Genomic DNA, 22,134 nt, shown 5'->3' on the forward strand with positions numbered 1-22,134 from the left:
ATCAAATCAAGTAGAAAGATTGGAAATCATTGTAAAAAATAGTACCTCCATTATAATTATCGAGATAACTAGGGAACAACACATAATACTTAAAGTCTTAAACTACATGAGATTGAACTAAAATATAGTAACCCTAAGCTAAAGGCCACGAATTAAACTATTTCCTCCATTTCAAATTAGTTGTGTCACTTTTAGAACCACTGACTCCTATGCAACTTTTGGAGAGGAGAGAGATAGAGAAAAAATAAAAGGGTCTCATGTGATAGGAGAGAGATAAAGAGAAGTTATTACCCAAAATAACAGTGTAACATCTAATTTGAAACTTCTTAAAATAGAAACTGTCACAACTAAATTGAAACGGGTAAAGTAAGAAGACGTAAGAAAGGAGAAAAGTTTGCTTATAGAAGTATTGTTGTTAGCCGTTGTTGATTATTCCTATATTTATAAGTTATTATGGCAATTATTGTTTCAACTATCAAGATCTTTGTTTCAACTCCTTTTTAGTGTCATATTAAAAATACGCTCCTTCATATGTTCAACCTCGATTGAGATTGAAGATTGTCTTGAATAACCATTTCTCATTTTGTTTTATTCTAACGCCGGAACTTATTGGTTGATATTATTGGCCGGTATTTGTTGACTTTGACTTCTTCTGCCAAATTCACAATGGGTTTGGTACATTATTGGGTTCTTTTAAGAGATAAATTTAAATACGTATAATAAATTACCCCCTAATTTTGTAAGGTTGATATTATGAAGCTACGGAATGTTGCACATTTCTTCTTTGTAATTTTTTGAATTTGTTACCACCATGGTTATGTAATAGCTAGCATTTATTATGATACATTATATCAAGCCCCAAGGGTTTAATGTTTAATGTTTATGTAAATGTGAAGGCCCAACCATACAAAGAAGCCCATGATAAATAGTCAATAACTAGGAGCCCATAAAAAAAATCCCATCAATCAAGAGTGGTCAAGAGATGAAAGTCAAACGACGCCGACATAGACAAAGATGTGGGTGATAGTTAATCTGATTATGGAGCATGCAAGTACATGGGTAATGGGACGTGGTCATTGTGGCGCCAGAAGATAGCAGTTGTGATTTGAATCATAAATGATTCAAATCATTTTGTAATAGCCCGCACTTCCGAGCTGCTAGCTAATCACACTTAAGATTCACTAATCATAATCAACACTTAATAAACCTCGAATTATATATTTACTCGCAGCGGAAACATAACCTATTTACACGATCCTAGACCTGTGGGTCAGGGCCCACAACAAATCATCTTCAAAACCAATAACAGATTACATAATACCTTACTCGATTCCCAAAACAATATAATACTTAAACATCAAATGAGAACTTAATATTCAACATATATTCTAAAATAACTTCGAATCACTAATTTAATTTCCATCTGATCTCTTAATTGAAACCTCTTCCTCTTGATTCATTCCGAAACCCGAACATACATCTGCAAATTACATAAGAAAGAACAAGACAAAAAACAAAAACTAAAATGAGCGAAAAACTCAGTAACTTTACTTATGCCCGTCAAAACGGTTTTGGTTCGTAAACATATTTCATACAAGAAACAAACTTGGTAATTTTTCGGATAATAATGTATTATAAAAAACATATCGCTGGCATAGCTTAATCACGTAACATAAATCGCTGGCAAGTACAGGCTTATAACATAACATAACATAACATTCGACCTTTTCTGGTCTTAACTCATATCTGAATCATTTCCCTCCACTTGTACCTTGCCTAATATTCATCTTAGTTCATAAGCTAAGACAACTAAAAAAAATTTCAAAATCATTTTCTCATTTATCATACTCAAATCATATTCTAAGAAACATAATATTTCCGAACAATTCCAATAACTAAACAAAAGGATACTTTTATAACAATCCAATAACAATTCACAACTAACTCATAGAGACGCATCTATAACCATGGCCATGACTATAAACGATATATAATATCAAAAATATAACATAACACATACGGACATATAAATACATTTTTGCTGAACATAAATGTTGCCTCAATTGCAAACCAATTTCTTAAAATGCAATCCAATAATTTAGCACCCTTAAGCTCCTTTAATTTCTCCAAGATCCACAAATCGATATACATAAGATGCCTCAACAACAAAAACCAATAATTAACCACCATTCTGACTACAATTTAGAAAAAAATAATTTGACTCTCTTATACTTATTAACTTTTCTATGAACTAAACACAACATCTTATATGCAAACAATTTCCCTAACCAAGTCACATTTTCTATCTCCCATGATAACTCTAATTTCCCATTCTCATTTATAGAGAATATATTCAACAACATAACTTATCAAAATTTGATTTCATAAAACTAACTTAAGAAATAAAAATACAGATTTTGAGCTTCAACCCATCGTTTAGCTAAGAGTGAAAAGATTCAATCTTTAAAATTTAAAAATGCTCACCACAATTTGATTTTGCCAATCAAAGACAAAAATTCAGAATTGAACTAATTACTAAAACATTGTCACAAAATAAACCAATTTACACCACAACATGAATTCTTGGAACAAAAACATATATAGAAGGAGAGATGAGAGTTAATTTATACCTCCTCAAACCAAAATTGGTTTGCTTTTAAAATAAAAATCAAGATCTTGCAAACGGGAAGAACAACTTAATATCAACAACCATGGTACTACTGACGACCAGCAACACCACCAACCAAAATTCGTGGCAGCAACATCCACGAAGAAGAGGAGAGAGAGAAAACGCTGCAACAGTGGCAGCAACAACTACAACTTCCAGAGATCATAACTCCTAGCTCTGAACTTCGATTGAAGAAGATTTTGATCCTAAATTCAATAACTCGAAGAGATCTACAACTTTGATGAAGGAACAAAGACTAAAAAATGAGAGTATGTTGCTTGAATTCGATGGACAGAATGGAGATGATAGAAATGAAGAGATTTTGGGGTTTGGGTTCCATGTTGTTGAAGGAAAATGAGAGTTTGACAAAAAAGCAAGGTTTTGGCATTTCCCAAATATGCCACGCAAGAGGGTTTCTTTTTCTTTTTTTTTTCTTTCACTCAAATTATTTATTTCTATAAACCCACAAAGATTTAAAATAATGATTCTCAAATAATAATCCTTTTCTTATATTTTTATTAAAGCTTAGTTAAAGTAATAAACATAATCACTTTATTTAAAACATGCTTAAAATATAGACTACTATACATTTCCCTCCAAAGAGGTAAGGAAGTTACACATGGTCACGGTGTATAAATACAAGAAGGAGGATCAGAACAAGACAACAAACACAACAACGTACAAATTTACTTTCTTTTCTAGCGTAGCTTTAACCTCGATTAGCCAACCCCCTTTCGGGGTTATAGTTAGTTCCTAGATCTAGAGCATGTACCAAGTGATACGTTTGTTCAAACTCCAGTTTTAGCCGGAGCTCATGGAGGTATCCATCTTCGTGTTTTCCCACTAATTGTCCAGCCTTGTTTATCTTCATGTGTGCTATAAGAGAATCTTTCTAGAAGTTTGTGATATAAGTTGGAATATTCAGCTTTAACTAATAGATTACTTATTGCATTGATTGTCTTAGTTAATACCCATCGCCTGAATTTATTAGGCGTTGTAGTTTAATCATCTTAAGCTATAACAAAGTATGTTATTAGCAAGATTTTATCTAATTAATATCTAAAGGGATGAGTACATCTATTGGAATCTCTTCCCTAAGAATATAGGGGTTTGTTATGACAATCGTCGAGGAAGGAGGAGAATATGGAAATTCAATATTCAATGGAATTGAATCCATGAGATCTTCGTCGCCTTAAAAGAAGAGATTTTCTTCAGCAGATGCCATGTTATGATGCCTAGCTTCTCCTTGGGGGGCACTGACTTCCTCCAAAGCACCTTGTCTTTCCAAAGCAGGGACGGTTGTTGACTTCAATTGGGGGGCAATCTCACTTGGTGTAGAGACAATGGGCTCATCAGCATGTGTAATGTTGGGTTCATCAAAATGAGTACCCTCCATATTTTATCTTGGACCAACTATTGTGGGAACGTGTTCAGCAGTTGGAATGATAAAGTTGAGATTTGAAGGCTGTCTAAGATTAAGATTTGTCGGCCTTTCCAAAGACGGATCATCAAGATCTTTAGATTTAGACTTTGTTGGGCTAGATGAACCTGTAATGCACAATAAATTATGGAAAAACAGGTTATTGCTAAAATAAAGCTCCATATCAAGGAATATAAATAGGTGTATATACCTGTTTTGGTTCCTTGATGTTTTAGTTTTAGGAAGATTTGAGATATGGTCTTAGCATCCTCTTCATCAGAAGAAACATTGAAGTGTTGGACTTCAGAAGATACTTCTAGTTTGGGGCGTTTTCTGCAGGATTGTCTTAAGGATTTTGGAGCTGAGGGGGAGCTAATGTCTCTTTTCTTGAAAACTTTCTAAACATATTCAAATTGTTCTACTAGCTCAGGGGATGAAGTACTCTTGAAAATAGAGAGACAGTTATAATCTCTCTTCCTACCAGCTCTTTTGAGAGGATCGATTTTCTCCATTGGTTCCATGGTCTGAATGTCCTCTACAGTTTCGACATCTCCATAATAGACTCCTTGATCATTGGCAGCATCATATTTGTTGACCCTTGAGTTTTGAAGATGACCTAACCACAAAAGACATAGTATATTTTATTTTATGTTGATTGCAAGGTAATTCATGCTCGAGCTAAGAGAATACTTGATTGAAGATTAAAGCGGAGAATTAATCAAGATCGAAGTAAAGATGTTCGAGAAATGAAGAATCAAGCATGGAATGAAGATTAGAATACATTAGGGTATTTATTAATCTTCTTGTTAAGGTTGAGTAATAGCTTTATTAAGTTCGTGGTGAATTCTCAAAGGAACTTGGTTCTGTTCCCATGAAAGGAACAGACCTGGCACTATAGGAACAAGGCTTAGGAACAATACTTAATAATTAGGGAACAAGACTTTAAAACTAATTTAGGAACTCTAAGTGACTAATATTGTGCGCCTAAGGTAATTGTGTGCCCAATATAGTTGTTAGAGTTTTTAGGGATAATTTGACTAAGATCCATAATTTTAGGAAGTTAGTTTAAGTTTGTTAGGAAAAGATTTTAAATAGATTTTCTGATTTTAAAATAACTGATTTTCAAATCTTATCTTTTTAAAATATATATTTTATCTTTTAATTTTATTTAAAAGATTTAGTTTTCGAAAATATATATTTCCGGTTTTTAAAATGTTTCGGATTTTTTGAAATATAAAAAATGTTTCCGGTTTTTATAAAAGATTTTGAAAAAGATATTTTTCCTAAAAACTAGCTAAAGGATTTTTATTTATTTATTTCCTAATTCTAGCTTACACGCCTAAATGATTTACTGCTTCATGTTTATGGAGTTAGTGGATTTAGTGGCTAAGTTAATTATCCTCCAAGTATTTAATTAAATTAAATAAGATTAATTATTCTCCAAGTTTGCAAAACCACGTATTTGTTACTGCTTCTATGAAGTGAAGTAATGGATTAGTGGATGATGTACATGACATGAAATAATTAATTTAATTTAATTAATTAATTAGAAATCATGGAGAACATGTGATAATGGTCTAAGTTAGTGGAAATCATGTCTTGTCTTAATAGTCTATAAATAGGCGCCTAATTCACTTGAGAAAAATTGTGTCTGACTTAGTTAATTTGTCTTAAGTTATCTAAAGTGTCAGTGCCTTTCCTTAAGAGAATTCATACTTACATTAATCGAGTTTTTATTACTCTTCCATTGTTTTACAAAGTGTATTTTTGAGAAAAAGGGTTTGAGTGAACTCTTGTAAGTGTGAGAAAGCTTTGAGTGAAGCAAGAGAAAGAGAAAGAGAAATTCGAGTGAAGTTTGAGAGAAAACGTCAGTTGTTGGGAACTGTCGTTGGGAACTTGAGTTGAGTGACTTAAGTTGAGAATCGAGAGAAAAGTAATAGGTTGTAATCAGAGTTGTTTTGGCCTATTATAGTGGAAAGTTGTTTAAAATCCCTTGTGGTCGAGGTTGTTTCTTCCTACTAGGCCTAGGAAGTTTTTCCTCGTAAAATCTCTCGTGTTCCCATTGTTTGTTCCCAAGTTTACTTTTAATTCCGCAAAAAGTAGTGCTTATTCTCTCACTATAATTCACCCCCCTCTTATAGTGCTCATATTATACAACAATTGGTATCAGAGCGGGAACTCTAATATTCAGGAAACCCTGTTGAGTTCAAGATCTTGAAAAATATGAATACTAGAGAGAAACTGGAAGAAGGGTACTCTACGCAGAGGCCACCAATGTTCAATGGTAAGTTTATACTTACTGGAAGAACAGAATGGAGATCTTTATCAAAGCCGACAATTACCAGGTATGGAGAGTCATAGAGGTAGGTGATTTTGAAGTCACTACCACTAATGACAAAATGAGGTAATTCCTAAATCTATATCTGATTTTGATAAAGCTGATTTCGAAAAGATGGAAATTAATGCTCTTGCTATAAAATTGCTTCATTGTGGTCTTGGTCCTCATGAACACAATCGTGTCATGGGATGTAAAACCGCAAAACAAATTTGGGATCTTCTTGAAGTCACTCATGAAGGTACGAGTGAAGTTAAGAGATCAAAAATAGATCTTTTGATGAACCAATATGAACTTTTTCAAATGAAATCAAAAGAGTCTATCCAAGACATGTTTACACGCTTTACTAATATAATTAATGAGCTAACATCTCTTGGTAAAGTGATTACATCTGAGGAACAGGTACGAAAGGTCCTAAGGAGCCTTCCTAGGGATCGTTGGATGGCTAAGGTAACTGCCTTGCAGGAAACTAAGGACTTTACTAAGTTCAATTTGGAACAACTTGCTGGTTCCCTCATGACTCATGAGTTGCAATTGGACAATGAGAATGGAGAATGTCCAAGCAAAAGTCGATTGCCTTAAAAGCTGATGAAAGTGAAGGCTCAGAAACAGATGAAGAAGAATCTGCTCTCATGGTCCGAAAATTCAAAAGAATGTTTAGGAACATGAAGAAAGGTGATTACAAAGGTAAGAATAAGAAATATTCTAACAAACTTGTTTGTCATAAGTGTGGCAGTTCTGAGCACTTCATCAAGGATTGTCCCCAATGGGAACAAGAAAAAGGCAAAGGAAGGGAACAGAGCAGAGATAGGAACAAAGAATACAAAAACTCCTATACTCGATCTGACATGAAGAAAGCTATGGTTGCTGCATGGGGAGACTCTGACTCTGAGGAAGAAGATGATCCTCAACCAAATGAGGAGACTGCAAACTTCTGTCTTATGGCTCTTGACAATTCCGAATCTGATGAAGAGATTGAATCTCTTGAGGCAAGTCTAGACACCATCAAAACTCGTCTTAATTCTTTAAGTAAAGAAAAATTATTTGAGTTTATTGTTGACGCTGTAAATGATTGCAAAGATGAAACCATTAAACTAAAACAATGTCAAAATGCTTTAAGTGTAGCAAAGGAACATACCTCTTGGCTTAAAAGTGTTCGAGTTGATATTGAGAAAAGATTTTTCGAATTGTTTGACAAAAATCTTAAATTAAAAGAGGATTTCGAAAATCTTAAAAATGAGAACTACTTGTTGAGCCTTGAGTTGTCACAACTAAAAGAGTTTGTTCCTGAAGTAAGTTCATTTGACATTAAGTCAGTTCCCTTGCAAAGTTTCAAATCTGAAATAAACGAATTGAAAAATCATGTTTCATTTTTGGAAATTGAAAATAAGGAACTTGAAGGGGAACTGCACCAAATGAGAAATGAAAAGAAAATGCTACCTATTCCAAACTGGATTAAGAACCCTCAAACAAAACGAACTGAAGGTCTTGGTTTTAATCACAAAAAGAAATTTGAAAAACCTAAAAAGAGAGTTGATTTACCAAGTGATAAAGTTTGTATGTTTTGTGGGAACACTGGTCATTTTAGGAACTCTTGTCCTAAAAGACTTGGTCGCATCAATGAGAACTTGGAAACAAGTAATAATTTGGAAAAAGAAATCTATTGTTCCTGAAGGAAAGGAACCCAAGAAAGATTGGGTTCCTAACTCTAACAATTAGTTTTCTTGCAGGTTGGAGTGAGGGGGAACAACACATGGTACCTAGACAGTGGTTGTTCTAAGCATATGACTGGAGATAAATCAAGATTTCTCTCACTCTCAGCCTACAATGGTGGAAGTGTGACTTTTGGTGACAACAAGAAAGGTAACATAGTTGCCATGGGCAAAGTTGGTAAGTCATCGTCACATTCCATAGAAAATGTGTTTCTAGTTGATGGATTAAAGCATAACTTGTTCCCAATTCTGTGATAGAGGGAACTGTGTGAAGTTTAATAGTGAAAAATGTTTGATAGTCAACAATAGCACAAAGGATATCATTTTGGAAGGAACAAGGAAAGGGAACACATATGTTGTGGATCTCAACCTTGTTCCCAAAAACAAATTCACATGCCTTAGTGTTATTGATGATGATTCATTCTTATGGCACAAGCGTCTAGGTCATGCTAGCTTTTCCTTGCTTGACAAACTGCGTTCTAAAGAACTAGTTTTAGGTTTACCCTCTACTAAGTTTCATTTAGATCATGTGTGTGATGCATGCGCAAAAGGCAAGCATGTTAGGTCCTCTTTCAAGTCCAAGAATGTGGTGAGTACCACAAGACCTTTAGAGTTAATACATATGGATTTATGTGGACCTATGAGGATACAAAGTGAGTGGAAAGAAATATGTGTTAGTAATTGTAGATGACTTCTCTAGATTTACTTGGGTTATTTTTCTTTCTAGCAAGGACGAGACTTATGATGAGTTCCTTGTCTTTGCAAAGAAAGTACAAAATTTGAGTGGTCATAAGTTACTTCACCTTAGATCCGACCATGGTAAAGAGTTTGAAATTATAAGTTCGATGACTTTAGCAGAGACAATGGATTAGATCACAATTTCTCAGCCCCTAGAACACCTCAACAAAATGGTGTTGTTGAAAGGAAGAATAGAACACTAGAAGAGATGGCTAGGACTATGTTGATAGCTAGTGGACTTCCTAAAAACTTTTGGGCAGAAGCTGTGAATACTGCTTGTCACATTATAAATCGAGCCATGGTAAGACCTTTATTAAATAAAACGCCTATGAGCTGTATTTTGGTAAAAAGCCCAATATTACATATTTCAGAACATTTGGATGTAAATGTTTTGTTCATAATAATGGGAAACAAAATATTGGAAAATTTGATGCTAGAAGTGAAGAAGCTGTATTCTTAGGATATTCTTCTAGTAGCAAGGCTTATAGAGTGTATAATAAAAGGTCTATGTGTGTAGAAGAAAGTGTGCATGTTATTTTTGATGAAACAGATAAATTTGATGCAAGCACACAGGTTGAAGATGACTTCGAAATAGGATTGACAAAAGACCTAAGTCTTATTGATGAGACTTTGGAAGACGAAGTCATGGGAACAAAGCCAAGGGAACAACATCCTGTTCCTGTTCCCAATGAGGAAGAAGAGGAACTAAGTGATGATGCACTAGTGAATGAATCCACTATTGTTGAACCTGGTTCCCAAGTACAGGGAAATGAAGATGATCAAGGAAACCAAGTTTCCATCCAGGATTTCCAACCAAAGCCTTGGAAAACTCATCGTTCCCATCCTGTGGAACTAATAATCAGTGACATAAATAAGGGAACTCAAACGAGATCTCAATTGAAAAACTTTTGTGCTTTTCATGCTTTTCTTTCTATGTTGGAACCTAGGAATCATGAAGAAGCTCTCACTGATGCTGATTGGATCGTAGCAATGCAGGATGAACTTCATCAATTTGAAAGAAACAAAGTTTGGCACCTTGAACCTAAGCCTAAACATAACAAGGTTATTGGTTTAAAGTGGGTGTTTCGAAACAAATTAGATGAGTTCGGAACTATCATAAGAAACAAGGCCAGGTTAGTTGTGAAAGGATACAATCAACAGGAAGGCATTGATTATGAAGAAACTTTTGCTCCAGTTGCAAGATTGGAAGCAATTAGAATCTTCATAGCTTTTGCTGCCTTCATGGGTTTCAAATTGTATCAAATGGATGTAAAATGTGCTTTTCTAAATGGTTATCTTAATGAGGAGGTATTTGTAGAACAACCTCCAGGTTTTGAAAATAAAGAATTTCCTAATCATGTCTTTAAGCTTGACAAAGCTCTTTATGGGTTAAAGCAAGCTCCAAGAGCATGGTATGAAAGACTTTCTAAGTTCCTTCTTGAAAATGAGTTTAAAAGAGGAAAATTGGATCGAACCTTGTTTTTAAAATCAAAAGGAAAACATTTATTAGTTGTTCAAATATATGTTGATGATATTATATTTGGTGCTACTAATGAATCTTTGTGCAAGGACTTTGCTAATCTCATGAGTAAAGAATTTGAAATGAGTATGATGGGTGAGCTCAACTTCTTCTTGGGGTTGCAAATCAAGCAAACAGAAGAAGGAATCTACATCCATCAACAAAAGTACATAAAGGAACTATTGAAAAAGTATGGTTTGGAAGCATCCAAAGTTAATCATACACCTATGGGAATCTCAACCAGATTGGATGAAGATTCTATAGGAAAAGTGTGGATCAAACCAAATATCGAGGTATGATTGGCTCATTACTATATCTAACTGCAAGTCGTCCTGATATTGCTTTCAGTGTAGGATGTGCAAGGTTTAAGCCAATCCAAAGGAATCTCATCTCACAGCTGTGAAGAGAATCCTAAGATACCTCAAGGGAACAGATGATTTAAGCCTATTCTATTCGAGGAGTGATACCTTTGAATTGAAAGGATTTGCGGATGCTGACTATGCAGGAGATCTGGTCAATAGAAAGAGTACATCAGGTATGGTTCAGTTCCTTAGTCATAGTTTAGTTTCTTGGAGCACCAAGAAGCAAAACACAGTTGCTTTATCTACAGCAGAGGCTGAATATGTTGCAGCAGCAGCATGTTGTTCCCAAATGCTATGGATAAAACAACAACTACGTGACTATGGAATCTACTTTGAATGTGTTCCCATCTATTGTGATAATACTAGTGCTATTAGTATTTCTAAAGATCCCGTACACCATTCAAGAGTCAAACACATCCATATTAGGCATCACTTTCTGAAAGATAATGTTGAAAAGGGTCTTATTAAAATGGAATTCTGTGAGACTGAACGTCAAATTGCAGATATCTTGACAAAACCCTTAAATAGAGATAGGTTTGAGAAATTGAGACTTGAACTTGGCTTAATAAATTGAAATGATTGCTACATTATTCCCCTTTGTGTTAATTCTTTGGCATTATGTCTTGATGTGCATTTTTGATGTTTTTATTTGCTTAAATACATCACAATTCTTATATGATTATTTCATATGTATAAGTAAAAATGTCTGAAAACTGCTCACCAATGTCCAATAATATTCCCCTTATTGTTCATAGGACAATTCTATGCCTTAAGTGATAACAAAGGATTAAAAGAATTAATGGAGTTCCAAAGTAGCAAAATTTCATTGTTCCCTTCACTGTTCCCAAAGCTGTTCCCAATTCCCAGCGTATTAGAGTTAGATTTTTTTTCTTTTCAAAATTCGAAAAACCAAAAATATTTGTTCAGATTTTATTTCCTAAAAATCTGATTTTTCCTTATATCTCTCAAGTTAGTTGAAGATATTTTTTTGAAGATTTTCTTTCTCTTAAACACGTGTAAATACACGGTTTTATGTTATTCTTTCCTTAAATCAAAACAAATTTTTTTTCCTTCTCATAAAACCGAAAATTACTCCACAAAACATGACTACCAAAAACACTCATCACTCTCTCTCCTCCCACAAAGCCGAAAAACCCTCTCCTTCATCCTCTAAAATTGAATCACCAACACCCATGGATATTTCTCCCAATTCTTCATCAAGAATTCTAAGGAAAAGGAAGAAACAAGAAGAATCGGTTGAAATGGAGGTTGAAGAAGCTCATGCAACTAGTGAGGGGGAATCAGATGTTCCCGAGAGAGGAACAACTCGGTTGTTCGAAAAAATTCCACGGCAACTAGGTATGTGCATGGACTTTTTATTGATGTTTCTTGGTGCAAAAGAGTAAACTTTCGTCAATTACTTAATATGATTAAGTTTCAAGGTTGGGAAAATCTTTTTGTGAAATGTTATGGAAATAGTTTGATTCCTAAATTGATGGACGAATTTTGTGAAAACTTTTCCATGGATGAAGAAGGAAATTGTTCCACCTTGGTGAAAGGAACTCAAATTGATTTTAATGCTAAAATTTGGGTAAAATGCTTGGTGTTCCCGTGAGAGGAACAGATGTTTATTTCAAGAAACAACGTGGTTCATATCCATTTTCGGACATTTCCTTTGATCAATTGATTGTTAAGTATGGTGGTCAAAAGGGAAAAACTTTCTTGATCATAATCTTCTTTCCCCTTATCACAAAATTTTGTTTCACATCCTCAAGAAAGCTTTATTGCCTCGTCTTTCCAAACGTGCTCAAGTTAGCATGTTGGATTTAATTTACATTCATTGTCTTAGCTTCTCACAAACACATAAACTTTCCTTCCTTAATGATTCAACATTTGAGTCATTGCATTGAAAATGGATTTGTTGTTGGCTATGGAGCCTTAGTAACCGAAATTCTACTTAAGTTTAAAGTGAAAATTTCGGGAACTCAGTCCATAAGTGTGTCCACGGGAAATATGTTGAATGTGCGTGCCTTGAATAACTTAAATGTTTGTGTTGTGAATGGAGAAGTTATTAAGGGCCGTGCTAATCTTGATGATGATGAGGATGATGATGATGTGGATGATGAAGTGGAAGAAGAAGAAGAAGAAAAAGAAGTTGAAGAGAAGAAAATCGAAAAAGAAAAAAAAAGAAAAATCAAAAAGAAAAGAAAATTGAAAAAGAAAAAGAAGAAACTAAGAAGAAAGGGAAGAAGGTGGTTGATGAGGTGGTGAAACCGGTTTGAAGAGCACTAGAGCTAGTCAAAGGGTTCAAAATATGAAAGTGCTTAATTTTCCTATCTTGATGCCGAAGAAAGTTGTGAGGAAGATGAAGTAAAGGTGATTGATAGGGAAGATTATGAATCTAACCTACCTCCTTCTAGGGAACCGACTCCTGTTCCCATGGAAACCAATCCTCCTTTTCCTCCATCTCCACAAAAATCTGCCTCACCCTCTACCCTAGCACCACAAGATGATACTATCCCTCCCTCTACCTCAAAACCCTCCTGTTCTGTTCCTAAAGCTAAGGAAACAGTTGGTGTTCCCATTCTAGAGGAACAACCTGCTGTTCCCAAACCTAAGGAACAAACCGCAAACCCAAGCCTTCTCAAGCTCCCTCGTCTTCTCAAAATCCTACCATTGGTTCTACATATACTCTAGCTCATGCTAGAAGGTTGGATTCTTTGTTTTCCTTGGTTATGGGTCATTCGGAAGCAATGATGGAGTTTGCTACGGAAGCTAAGGATTTAAATGGGTTGGTAAAAGGGGTTATGAGCAAAGTTGACAAAGCCTTGGATGGACAACAGAGATTATGGCTCGGCTTGGTGAACTTTCTTCCTCATTCAAGCTATGAACTCAGATTGTTGAAGTTGGAAGAATTGTGCTCAAGGGAAATGATACATTGGCCGAAAATCATCAAGAAGTGATGGCAAAGCTTCATGATGTGGTGGAAGAAGTAGAACAACCTCCCTCTCCTAAATCATAAACTTTTCTCATTTAGCTTGTTTTATTTTGTGTGGGAACATGAACTTTGTTTAATATTTGTCTTTTCTATCCTTCTCCTTTAATCATGCTACAATGGAACTTCTTGGTTTGCTTAATTCTAAGTTTGATCTTTTTGCATGTGTGCGTCTAAATGAATGGCTAATATTCTTGGATTGCGGTTTTTGAGAGTTGAATGCTTTATTTGCTTATACTAACCAACTTATTTCTTACAAGTTTGGTGGTGTGATGTGTTTAGTGAATAATATTCATCTTTTTGAAATCGTGGACTATGTTTTTGAAGATGCCAAAGGGGGAAAGATAAGGCAAATCAGAGTAAATTTTTTTTTGTCATGAATTATGTTCTCATATTTCGACTTTACAAAATAAAATAACGAGTCTATAATACTTAATTTAACTTGGTTACATACTTTGTTAAAATTATTTTATATGACTTATATATATTATTTTTAGTATATGCCTTTTGTTGCCATCTTCAAAAAGGGGGAAATTGTTGACCCTTGAGTTTTGAAGATGACCTAACCACAAAAGACATAGTATATTTTATTTATGTTGTTGCAAGGTAATTCATGCTCGAGCTAAGAGAATACTTGATTGAAGATTAAAGCGGAGAATTAATCAAGATCGAAGTAAAGATGTTCGAGAAATGAAGAATCAAGCATGGAATGAAGATTAGAATACATTAGGGTATTTATTAATCTTCTTGTTAAGGTTGAGTAATAGCTTTATTAAGTTCGTGGTGAATTCTCAAAGGAACTTGGTTCTGTTCCCATGAAAGGAACAGACCTGGCACTATAGGAACAAGGCTTAGGAACAAGACTTAATAATTAGGGAACAAGACTTTAAAACTAATTTAGGAACTTCTAAGTGACTAATATTGTGCGCCTAAGTAATTGTGTGCCCAATATAGTTGTTAGAGTTTTTAGGGATAATTTGACTAAGATCCATAATTTTAGGAAGTTAGTTTAAGTTTGTTAGGAAAAGATTTTAAATAGATTTTCTGATTTTAAAATAACTGATTTTCAAATCTTATCTTTTTAAAATATATATTTTATCTTTTTATTTTATTTAAAAGATTTAGTTTTCGAAAATATATTATTTCCGGTTTTTAAAATGTTTCGGATTTTTTGAAATATAAAAAATGTTTCCGGTTTTTATAAAAGATTTTGAAAAAGATATTTTTCCTAAAAACTAGCTAAAGGATTTTTTATTATTTATTTCCTAAATTCTAGCTTACACGCCTAAATGATTTACTGCTCACAGTTTATGGAGTTAGTGGATTTAGTGGCTAAGTTAATTATCCTCCAAGTATTTAATTAAATTAAATAAGATTAATTATTCTCCAAGTTTGCAAAACCACGTATTTGTTACTGCTTCTATGAAGTGAAGTAATGGATTAGTGGATGATTACATGACATGGAATAATTAATTTAATTTAATTAATTAATTAGAAATCATGGAGAACATGTGATAATGGTCTAAGTTAGTGGAAATCATGTCTTGTCTTAATAGTCTATAAATAGGCGCCTAATTCATTGAGAAAAATTGTGTCTGACTTAGTTAATTTGTCTTAAGTTATCTAAAGTGTCAGTGCCTTTCCTTAAGAGAATTCATACTTACATTAATCGAGTTTTTATTACTCTTCCATTGTTTTACAAAGTGTATTTTTGAGAAAAAGGGTTTGAGTGAACTCTTGTAAGTGTGAGAAAGCTTTGAGTGAAGCAAGAGAAAGAGAAAGAGAAGAGAAGAGAAGGAACTTCGAGTGAAGTTTGAGAGAAAACGTCAGTTGTTGGGAACTGTCGTTGGGAACTTGAGTTGAGTGACTTAAGTTGAGAATCGAGAGAAAAGTAATAGGTTGTAATCAGAGTTGTTTTGGCCTATTATAGTGGAAAGTTGTTTAAAATCCCTTGTGGTCGAGGTTGTTTCTTCCTACTAGGCCTAGGAAGTTTTTCCTCGTAAAATCTCTCGTGTTCCCATTGTTTGTTCCCAAGTTTACTTTTAATTCCAAAAGTAGTGCTTATTCTCTCACTATAATTCAACCCCCCTCTTATAGTGCTCATATTATACAACAATATTCGTCTTCTAAAGGAGTAGGCTCATGGATTTGTTTTTCCACAACATTCCAGTATAGCTTGCCATACCTAGAGTCTACTTCCATTCCCTTAGGAATTTTCAACTTTTTATTGCCAGCTTTTGCTAAAAAGTAACGAAAGGCAGAAAGAAGTTAGATAAAACATCTTCTCTTCAAAGTTACTAGCCTTCTATGCACGCGATGCGTGCGTCGATTGTTTGCGTTTGTTCTTATAAATTTCATCCAAATATAATTTTAGAAGTGTGATTTATATTTATTTTTGTACAATCTAATGTAAAGTGCTTAGAAATTGTATGAACATTTAGATGTAAGGTCTTATAGTCAAATCAAATTTGTAATTTTTTAAAATTAAATAACCATTTTTCTCATTGTGTCAAGTTACTTTATTAATGCTTATTTAGTTTAGTCTATCATTAGAATTTTGACCCCATCTTTAAATTAGGAAAGGATATATTGTAGAAAATTTGAATATGCAATTATATATCTGGCTAAGGACAGAAAGGACTTTTTCAAAGGGATAACATAGCTCCCCCTTGGCTTAATATAATAATAACTAGGTTCATATGCACGCGATGCGTGCGTCGACAATCTTATGTAGTTATATACAAATTGACATGTTTTTTTTTATCTAAAATTATTTTTATAGTAATGTAAATTATTGAGGTTCTTTTGTAGATGTTATTATCTTTTTAAATTAAAGGTGAATGATTTTTAACCTAGTTCAATACCGTCACTGTAAAATTTGGTCGATGATTTAATAATTTTCTTTTCAGCGACTTTAGTATAGTTCTTTAATAATTATAGATGTTAATAAACCATATTGTTTGAACTTTGTAAATATCAAATATTATCTTATCACGATATGTTGCTAACTTTCTTTGGTTGAAGATTCTAATTGATTTCATGAATTGATTGTGTCAATCTAGTTTATCAAGTTATTAATGGTATTGCATATTCCATTTTTGACCTACTCATATGGCAAGTTTCATTGATTCTCATTTTTCAATTTTTTATAAAAAGAAAGCTATTATTTTAAATTATTAAAAGGTATTTTCGTCACTTCAAAAGAAGACACCACACCTCCTCCAATGGCTTATATAATAGAGATAAAAATAACTAAGAAGATATATCACTTACCACCTAGGAAAAGTTGATCTTCAAAGTATGTTATGGCATCGACATATTGTTGATCACTTGGGAAGACATGATCCCACCATGTTTGGAAACCTTGAACAGCTTCCGCAACCCACTTCTAAGGAGTAATGGACATAAGGGTGATGTTGAGAGTATTGCTTTGAAGGGATTTACCTTCTTCAAAACGACCCCTTGACATCCAAGGATCATTACGGGTCAAGAAATAGCGTATGGCTAACATCTGAAGTAATCCAAACTGCCTAGCTACTAGTTGTGGATTATAAACTTCAAAGCCAAAATATTCAGGTTCAGCTGCTATTAAGTCCCTAGACCTAAGGATGCTACTCCAGAAGTTCCCACTGCCTATGAAACCAGAGTGACTGTCTAAGGATTGCATCCATGTAGGCACTAGATAAAGGCATCAAAGCTCTTCCTTAACATAAGCAGGTTCCGTACCTGGGAAGACGTTCCAGGTGCCAAGGTGGCGATAAAATACCAAGAAATGTGAGAAAAGTAAGTTGGGGTGTCAGACTACATCTGGAGATATGAGGTTAAAGCTAACTTCACCATAATAGCTACAATCTTCAAGCTTGGAAAGGAATGAAAGTGGATCAAAAGAAAGGTCTTCTCCATCTTTTCCCTTTACTTCTTCAAAAGTATGAGGAGGTTTAAGTACCAACAAGCTTGAAAAAAAATGTATGGCCCCAGCAAGTCAAGAGCCACAAGGGTCCAAACCCCTTATCAATGGAGAAAATGGGAGACCCAGAGGTAGAAGTGTCAAAACCATTGAAAGACTCTCTACTTCTAAAGAGGCATCTGTAAAGTTGTCCTAATAAAATAGGAGCTAAAGCAACTTCCTCATAAGTGTTGGAGATGCTAACAGCTAGAGATAGCCATAATGTTATTACACCTCCAGCCCTGGACATCATCAGTCTGGAAAAGGAAAAGGTGAGGAATATACTTCTTGGAGAGTCACTGCCACACTTGAATCCTTATTGGTGAAGAAGTCAACGAACCTTTGAAAACCACACTTGCTAGCACTGGCAGAAGGACTAACAATTTGGCGAAAGAAAGATAAACATTCACTATATAGTTCATTGTATCCTTTCACATGATGGAATATAGGGAGGTCAATCCCATACTTACCTATGGGAGAAGTTCCAGTGATAAAAGCAATATCAGCTAAGGTTATAGTCATTGGTCCCCATTTGAATAAGAAACAATTGATGGCAGGATTCCAACAAGCCAATAAGGCAGTAGAGAGGGCTCCATCAAAAAAGAATAGTTTCATAAGAAGCTAGCCTCAAGAAGGGAAGTATCTTGTTCTAGGTCCATTTATCATGAAATGGTTGCATGTGCACAAACCATGCCCTTGCATCTACTCCTGAAATCCAACCTTTAAATGGTATACTGGATAAAGGCCAATGTAATCAGATAGCTGACCTTGAAGTGAAAGGAAGCGTCCTGGGTTTACCATGTTCTAAGATGATGTGATCCAAGAATTGGTAACACTGCTCTAGGATAGGCTGATGACGTTGGTTCCCTAGCTTAAAAGGAAATCCAGGTCCAATAGCAGTCGTTTTCTCCTCCAAGGGCATATCAGGAGTATCAGAACGTTTATTCGCATACAGAATACTTGGGATTTATAATGCCTTAGGTTCACCTTCATGGCATTGCATAGTTGACAAGCAGCTTCAGATTGCATGGAAGTGGCCTTTATGGCCAGCGCCTCACTAATTTCGTTTTCACAGTGAGTCTTTGCTTCTTTAGACATGGTGAATTTAAAAATTCAATTGATGTATGTGAGTTTGCGAAAGAATTAAATTGGTCTAAAAGATTTTAAGTTTTTCTGAAATCCTTAAAGGCATATTAATGGAGAAGACAACCAAAAATAGAACACATGCAGGAAGTGTGTCATTTTAGTATGCGTCACCTTCTAATGGGCCAATTTAACTAATTTAACGCCAAGTTCTAAATATAAGGGTTGAAGGTCATATATAAGTCCATTTTAAATGAATAAGTGAATAAGAAGCCCAAAATTTTTAAATGTCTGGTTAAGGCCCACTTTTGACCAAAGAGCCGCAATTTTTAACTTAACAGGTTTTCAAGAGATGGCAACTTTCCTTATAAAATGCAATGATGTAATGATAAAATTCATATCTATCCCCTGATCTTTCTACAGTTAGAACTTCTCATCTCCTCAACTTTTTTTCTCTCTCTCTCAAAAAATCATCATCCATGGATTTCCAAACATCTTCAGACTTCTCTCTCTCTGACGGGGTTAACTCCCCAGAAGTTAACTAGCCTCAGCCCTAGAGGCAAATCCCTCTCCCTCCTCCTATTATCATAGAGGAGTCAGAGGAAGAGGAAGAAGAGGAGGAAGAGGAATAAGACGATGATGGGGGAAATCCCTTCTCCTCATAGGACTCCTCCTCTGAACACTCATCTTCTTCTCCATGAGATGATTCTGACATCTAATGGAGATGATGGTGATGATGAGGAGGAAGAGGAAGAAGAAGAAGAGGACATCCCTCCTCATGCCCACCAATGGGAGGAGGAAGAAGAAGATGACCAACCTCCTGCAAAGAGGAGGAAGGTCCATTGGAGTGGGAGCCACTCCAAAGATGCGTTTGGCCCTGATGAGGAAGACACCAAAGGCAGCGATTCTGAGGCTGACTCAGACGCCTACAAACTGCCGTCTCCAAAAAATTAATGTAGCCTAGACTTAGGAATTTAGAATTAGTTTCTAATTTTAATTAAAGATTCTTAAAATCTTTAATTTAGTTTAGGTTTTATGCTTTATTATTTTTTATCTTTTTATTGAAATATATAAAATATATTTTGGTTCATCTCTTATGCAATTTATATTATTGCGATTTTATTTGCATTATTCATTTATTTATGCATCTTTATTTGTCCAATCAAAAATTAGATATTTAAATAAGATGAACGGTTTAGAATAACCATCACATCAAATAATGCATGTCAAATTAATTCCAATTAAAAAAAATATGTCTCTTGTAATACTAAAATTGAAATTTATTTAAACTTGGGACATGATTACCTCTAATAGTAATGATGAAAGTTCCACTTATACACGCCATTAATGCTAATGGGTTAACTCTAGAAACGTACAAATGCAATTCAAGAGTTAAGGGGGACATTATGGATAATAAGAGGTGATCATTTTGGCCCGGCCCGACCGTATTTCTTTTGGCTTTGGGCAAGCCAAAAATGACTTTTTAGTCTATTTTTTGGCCCGTCCCGTTTTGGCCAGCAAAAGCCCGCTATTTCGGCACAAAAATTCGGCCCGAATTTAGGCCCGGCCCGACCAATGGGTAAAATTTTTTGGCTGCGGCCCGACCCGGCCCATGGTCACCTCTATGGAAAATCCATGTTTACCCACTTTACCCACTAAGGGGTTAAAAATTAGGGGTATGAAATTACTAATCAGATTTAAGATAATTAAGAAACTTAATTAAATATTTATAAAAGAAACGTGACGCTTAGTTATCCCTAATAAATAGGAATGACTGTTTAGATGAATGTATTATAAATATATCATTAAGTTATTAAATTTGATCACTGCTATAAGATCCCTCACTTTACACAAAAAAGTTATACATTTCAAAACAATGGTCAATCATCAAGTTGAGATTATTCCTAACTTTCCTAGAGAATGTTGGAGGCATAGATTCAACATTGACATTGTTAAGGAAGATTGAGAAGAATTGAAAGAAATTGAAATCAAGAAGTGGCAAGAAAAATTTATCAAATATTTTGCGGAGGGTTCAAAGATCCAACCAAGAGATATAGAGAAGAAAGACATCAGCGCCACAAATGTGGGAAATAACATAGATTTCCTGGCGACTAATCTGTGGCCCCTACTAGGAAAGAGTGACTTACCCAACCTTCTAGTAGTTTGCAAGGCTTCGGGTGAAAACATTGTCAAATAATTTTTCCTCCTGATCTAGCCAATAAGTACTATAGATCAATCATTTGTTAGAGCAACCTAGGGGTATTCATAAGAAAATATCAGATGATCCAGTTGGAAAACAACACTAGCTTTAAAAAGCTAATCCGATACAAGTGTACTTGTCGTTTATGGCAAGAACATATGATGGATATGGGTTTCCCTATGCCTTTAGATGAAGATTACTCGGATGATGATGATCCAAATGTGGACGAGAATGAAGAGCCATAAATCATCATTAGCTTTGCCCATCTTAGGGTAAGTTAAAGTATTAGAATAAAATGTTTAATTTCAGTTTATTAAATCTAGTTCATCAAATATTATGCTTAATGTTTGTAGTCTTTCTTTAAAAAAATATGTAACATTTGTTGATGATTAATAAAGTGCATTTTTATTTCATGTTGAGTTAATGTTCACAAAATGAACATATCAAGATTTTTACCCTTTACGTACCAAATTACGTATTTATGTTCATAATACCCAATTATAAACTCAAATGTGTAAAGTGTATAGTGAACTAAGGAAGTAAAGATCTAGGCTCTAAGGTCTATAACATGAAGTCATCATGAGATTTACCAACAAATTGGTCAAGTTTTCTTCTAAACTTCTCGAAAAATGATCCAAACACTTAGTGGTTAATCCTAGAAGTTATTATAAAAATGACCGTTATAGGAAACAAACCGGTTATTTAAAGAAGTTATGTTGAGAAGTCTCACTCACCATTTTACTTCCATCTTACAAAAGTTAAAAAGCCTCTCCCTTCATTTTACTCTCATTTTACAAAATTCAGAAAGATGGATTTCAATGCTCATGAGGATATATCACGCGTTTTTTGATGAAGATTGTTTCAACCATCACCAATCACTGGATGTTATCCAAGAGGATAAAGAAGCCTTCATAGCAATGAAGACACAATAGTGGGGGTGAGCAGATGGCTTGGATCTTTAGGGATAATCCTACAATGGAGCTAGAAGATCCAGTGCTAGCACAATCCAGCGCCACCAAAGTTGGCACCAGCATGGATATCCTAGCTACATACATTTGGCCAAAACTGCTAGCCAGTTTGCAAGAGATGGGGGAAAAGAGGTCACAAATGCCTTCAATTTTCCAAGACCCCAAACTCTAAATTGGGCCTATGCCAA

General features: G+C 34.6%; 1 long non-coding RNA gene across 1 annotated transcript; it reads right to left on the minus strand.

Moving 5' to 3' along the window:
• Nucleotides 1-1,198: 1,198 nt before the first annotated feature.
• On the minus strand, nt 1,199-3,211 carry LOC125498415 (uncharacterized). Its single transcript, XR_007275404.2, has 2 exons — nt 2,631-3,211; nt 1,199-1,480 (listed from the first exon to the last, which is right to left on the minus strand). It is a non-coding gene; the product is annotated as an uncharacterized LOC125498415 (long non-coding RNA).
• Nucleotides 3,212-22,134: the final 18,923 nt, after the last annotated feature.

Source organism: Beta vulgaris, chromosome 6 (assembly GCF_026745355.1).
Source record: "Beta vulgaris subsp. vulgaris cultivar EL10 chromosome 6, EL10.2, whole genome shotgun sequence".
NCBI lineage: Eukaryota > Viridiplantae > Streptophyta > Magnoliopsida > Caryophyllales > Amaranthaceae > Beta > Beta vulgaris.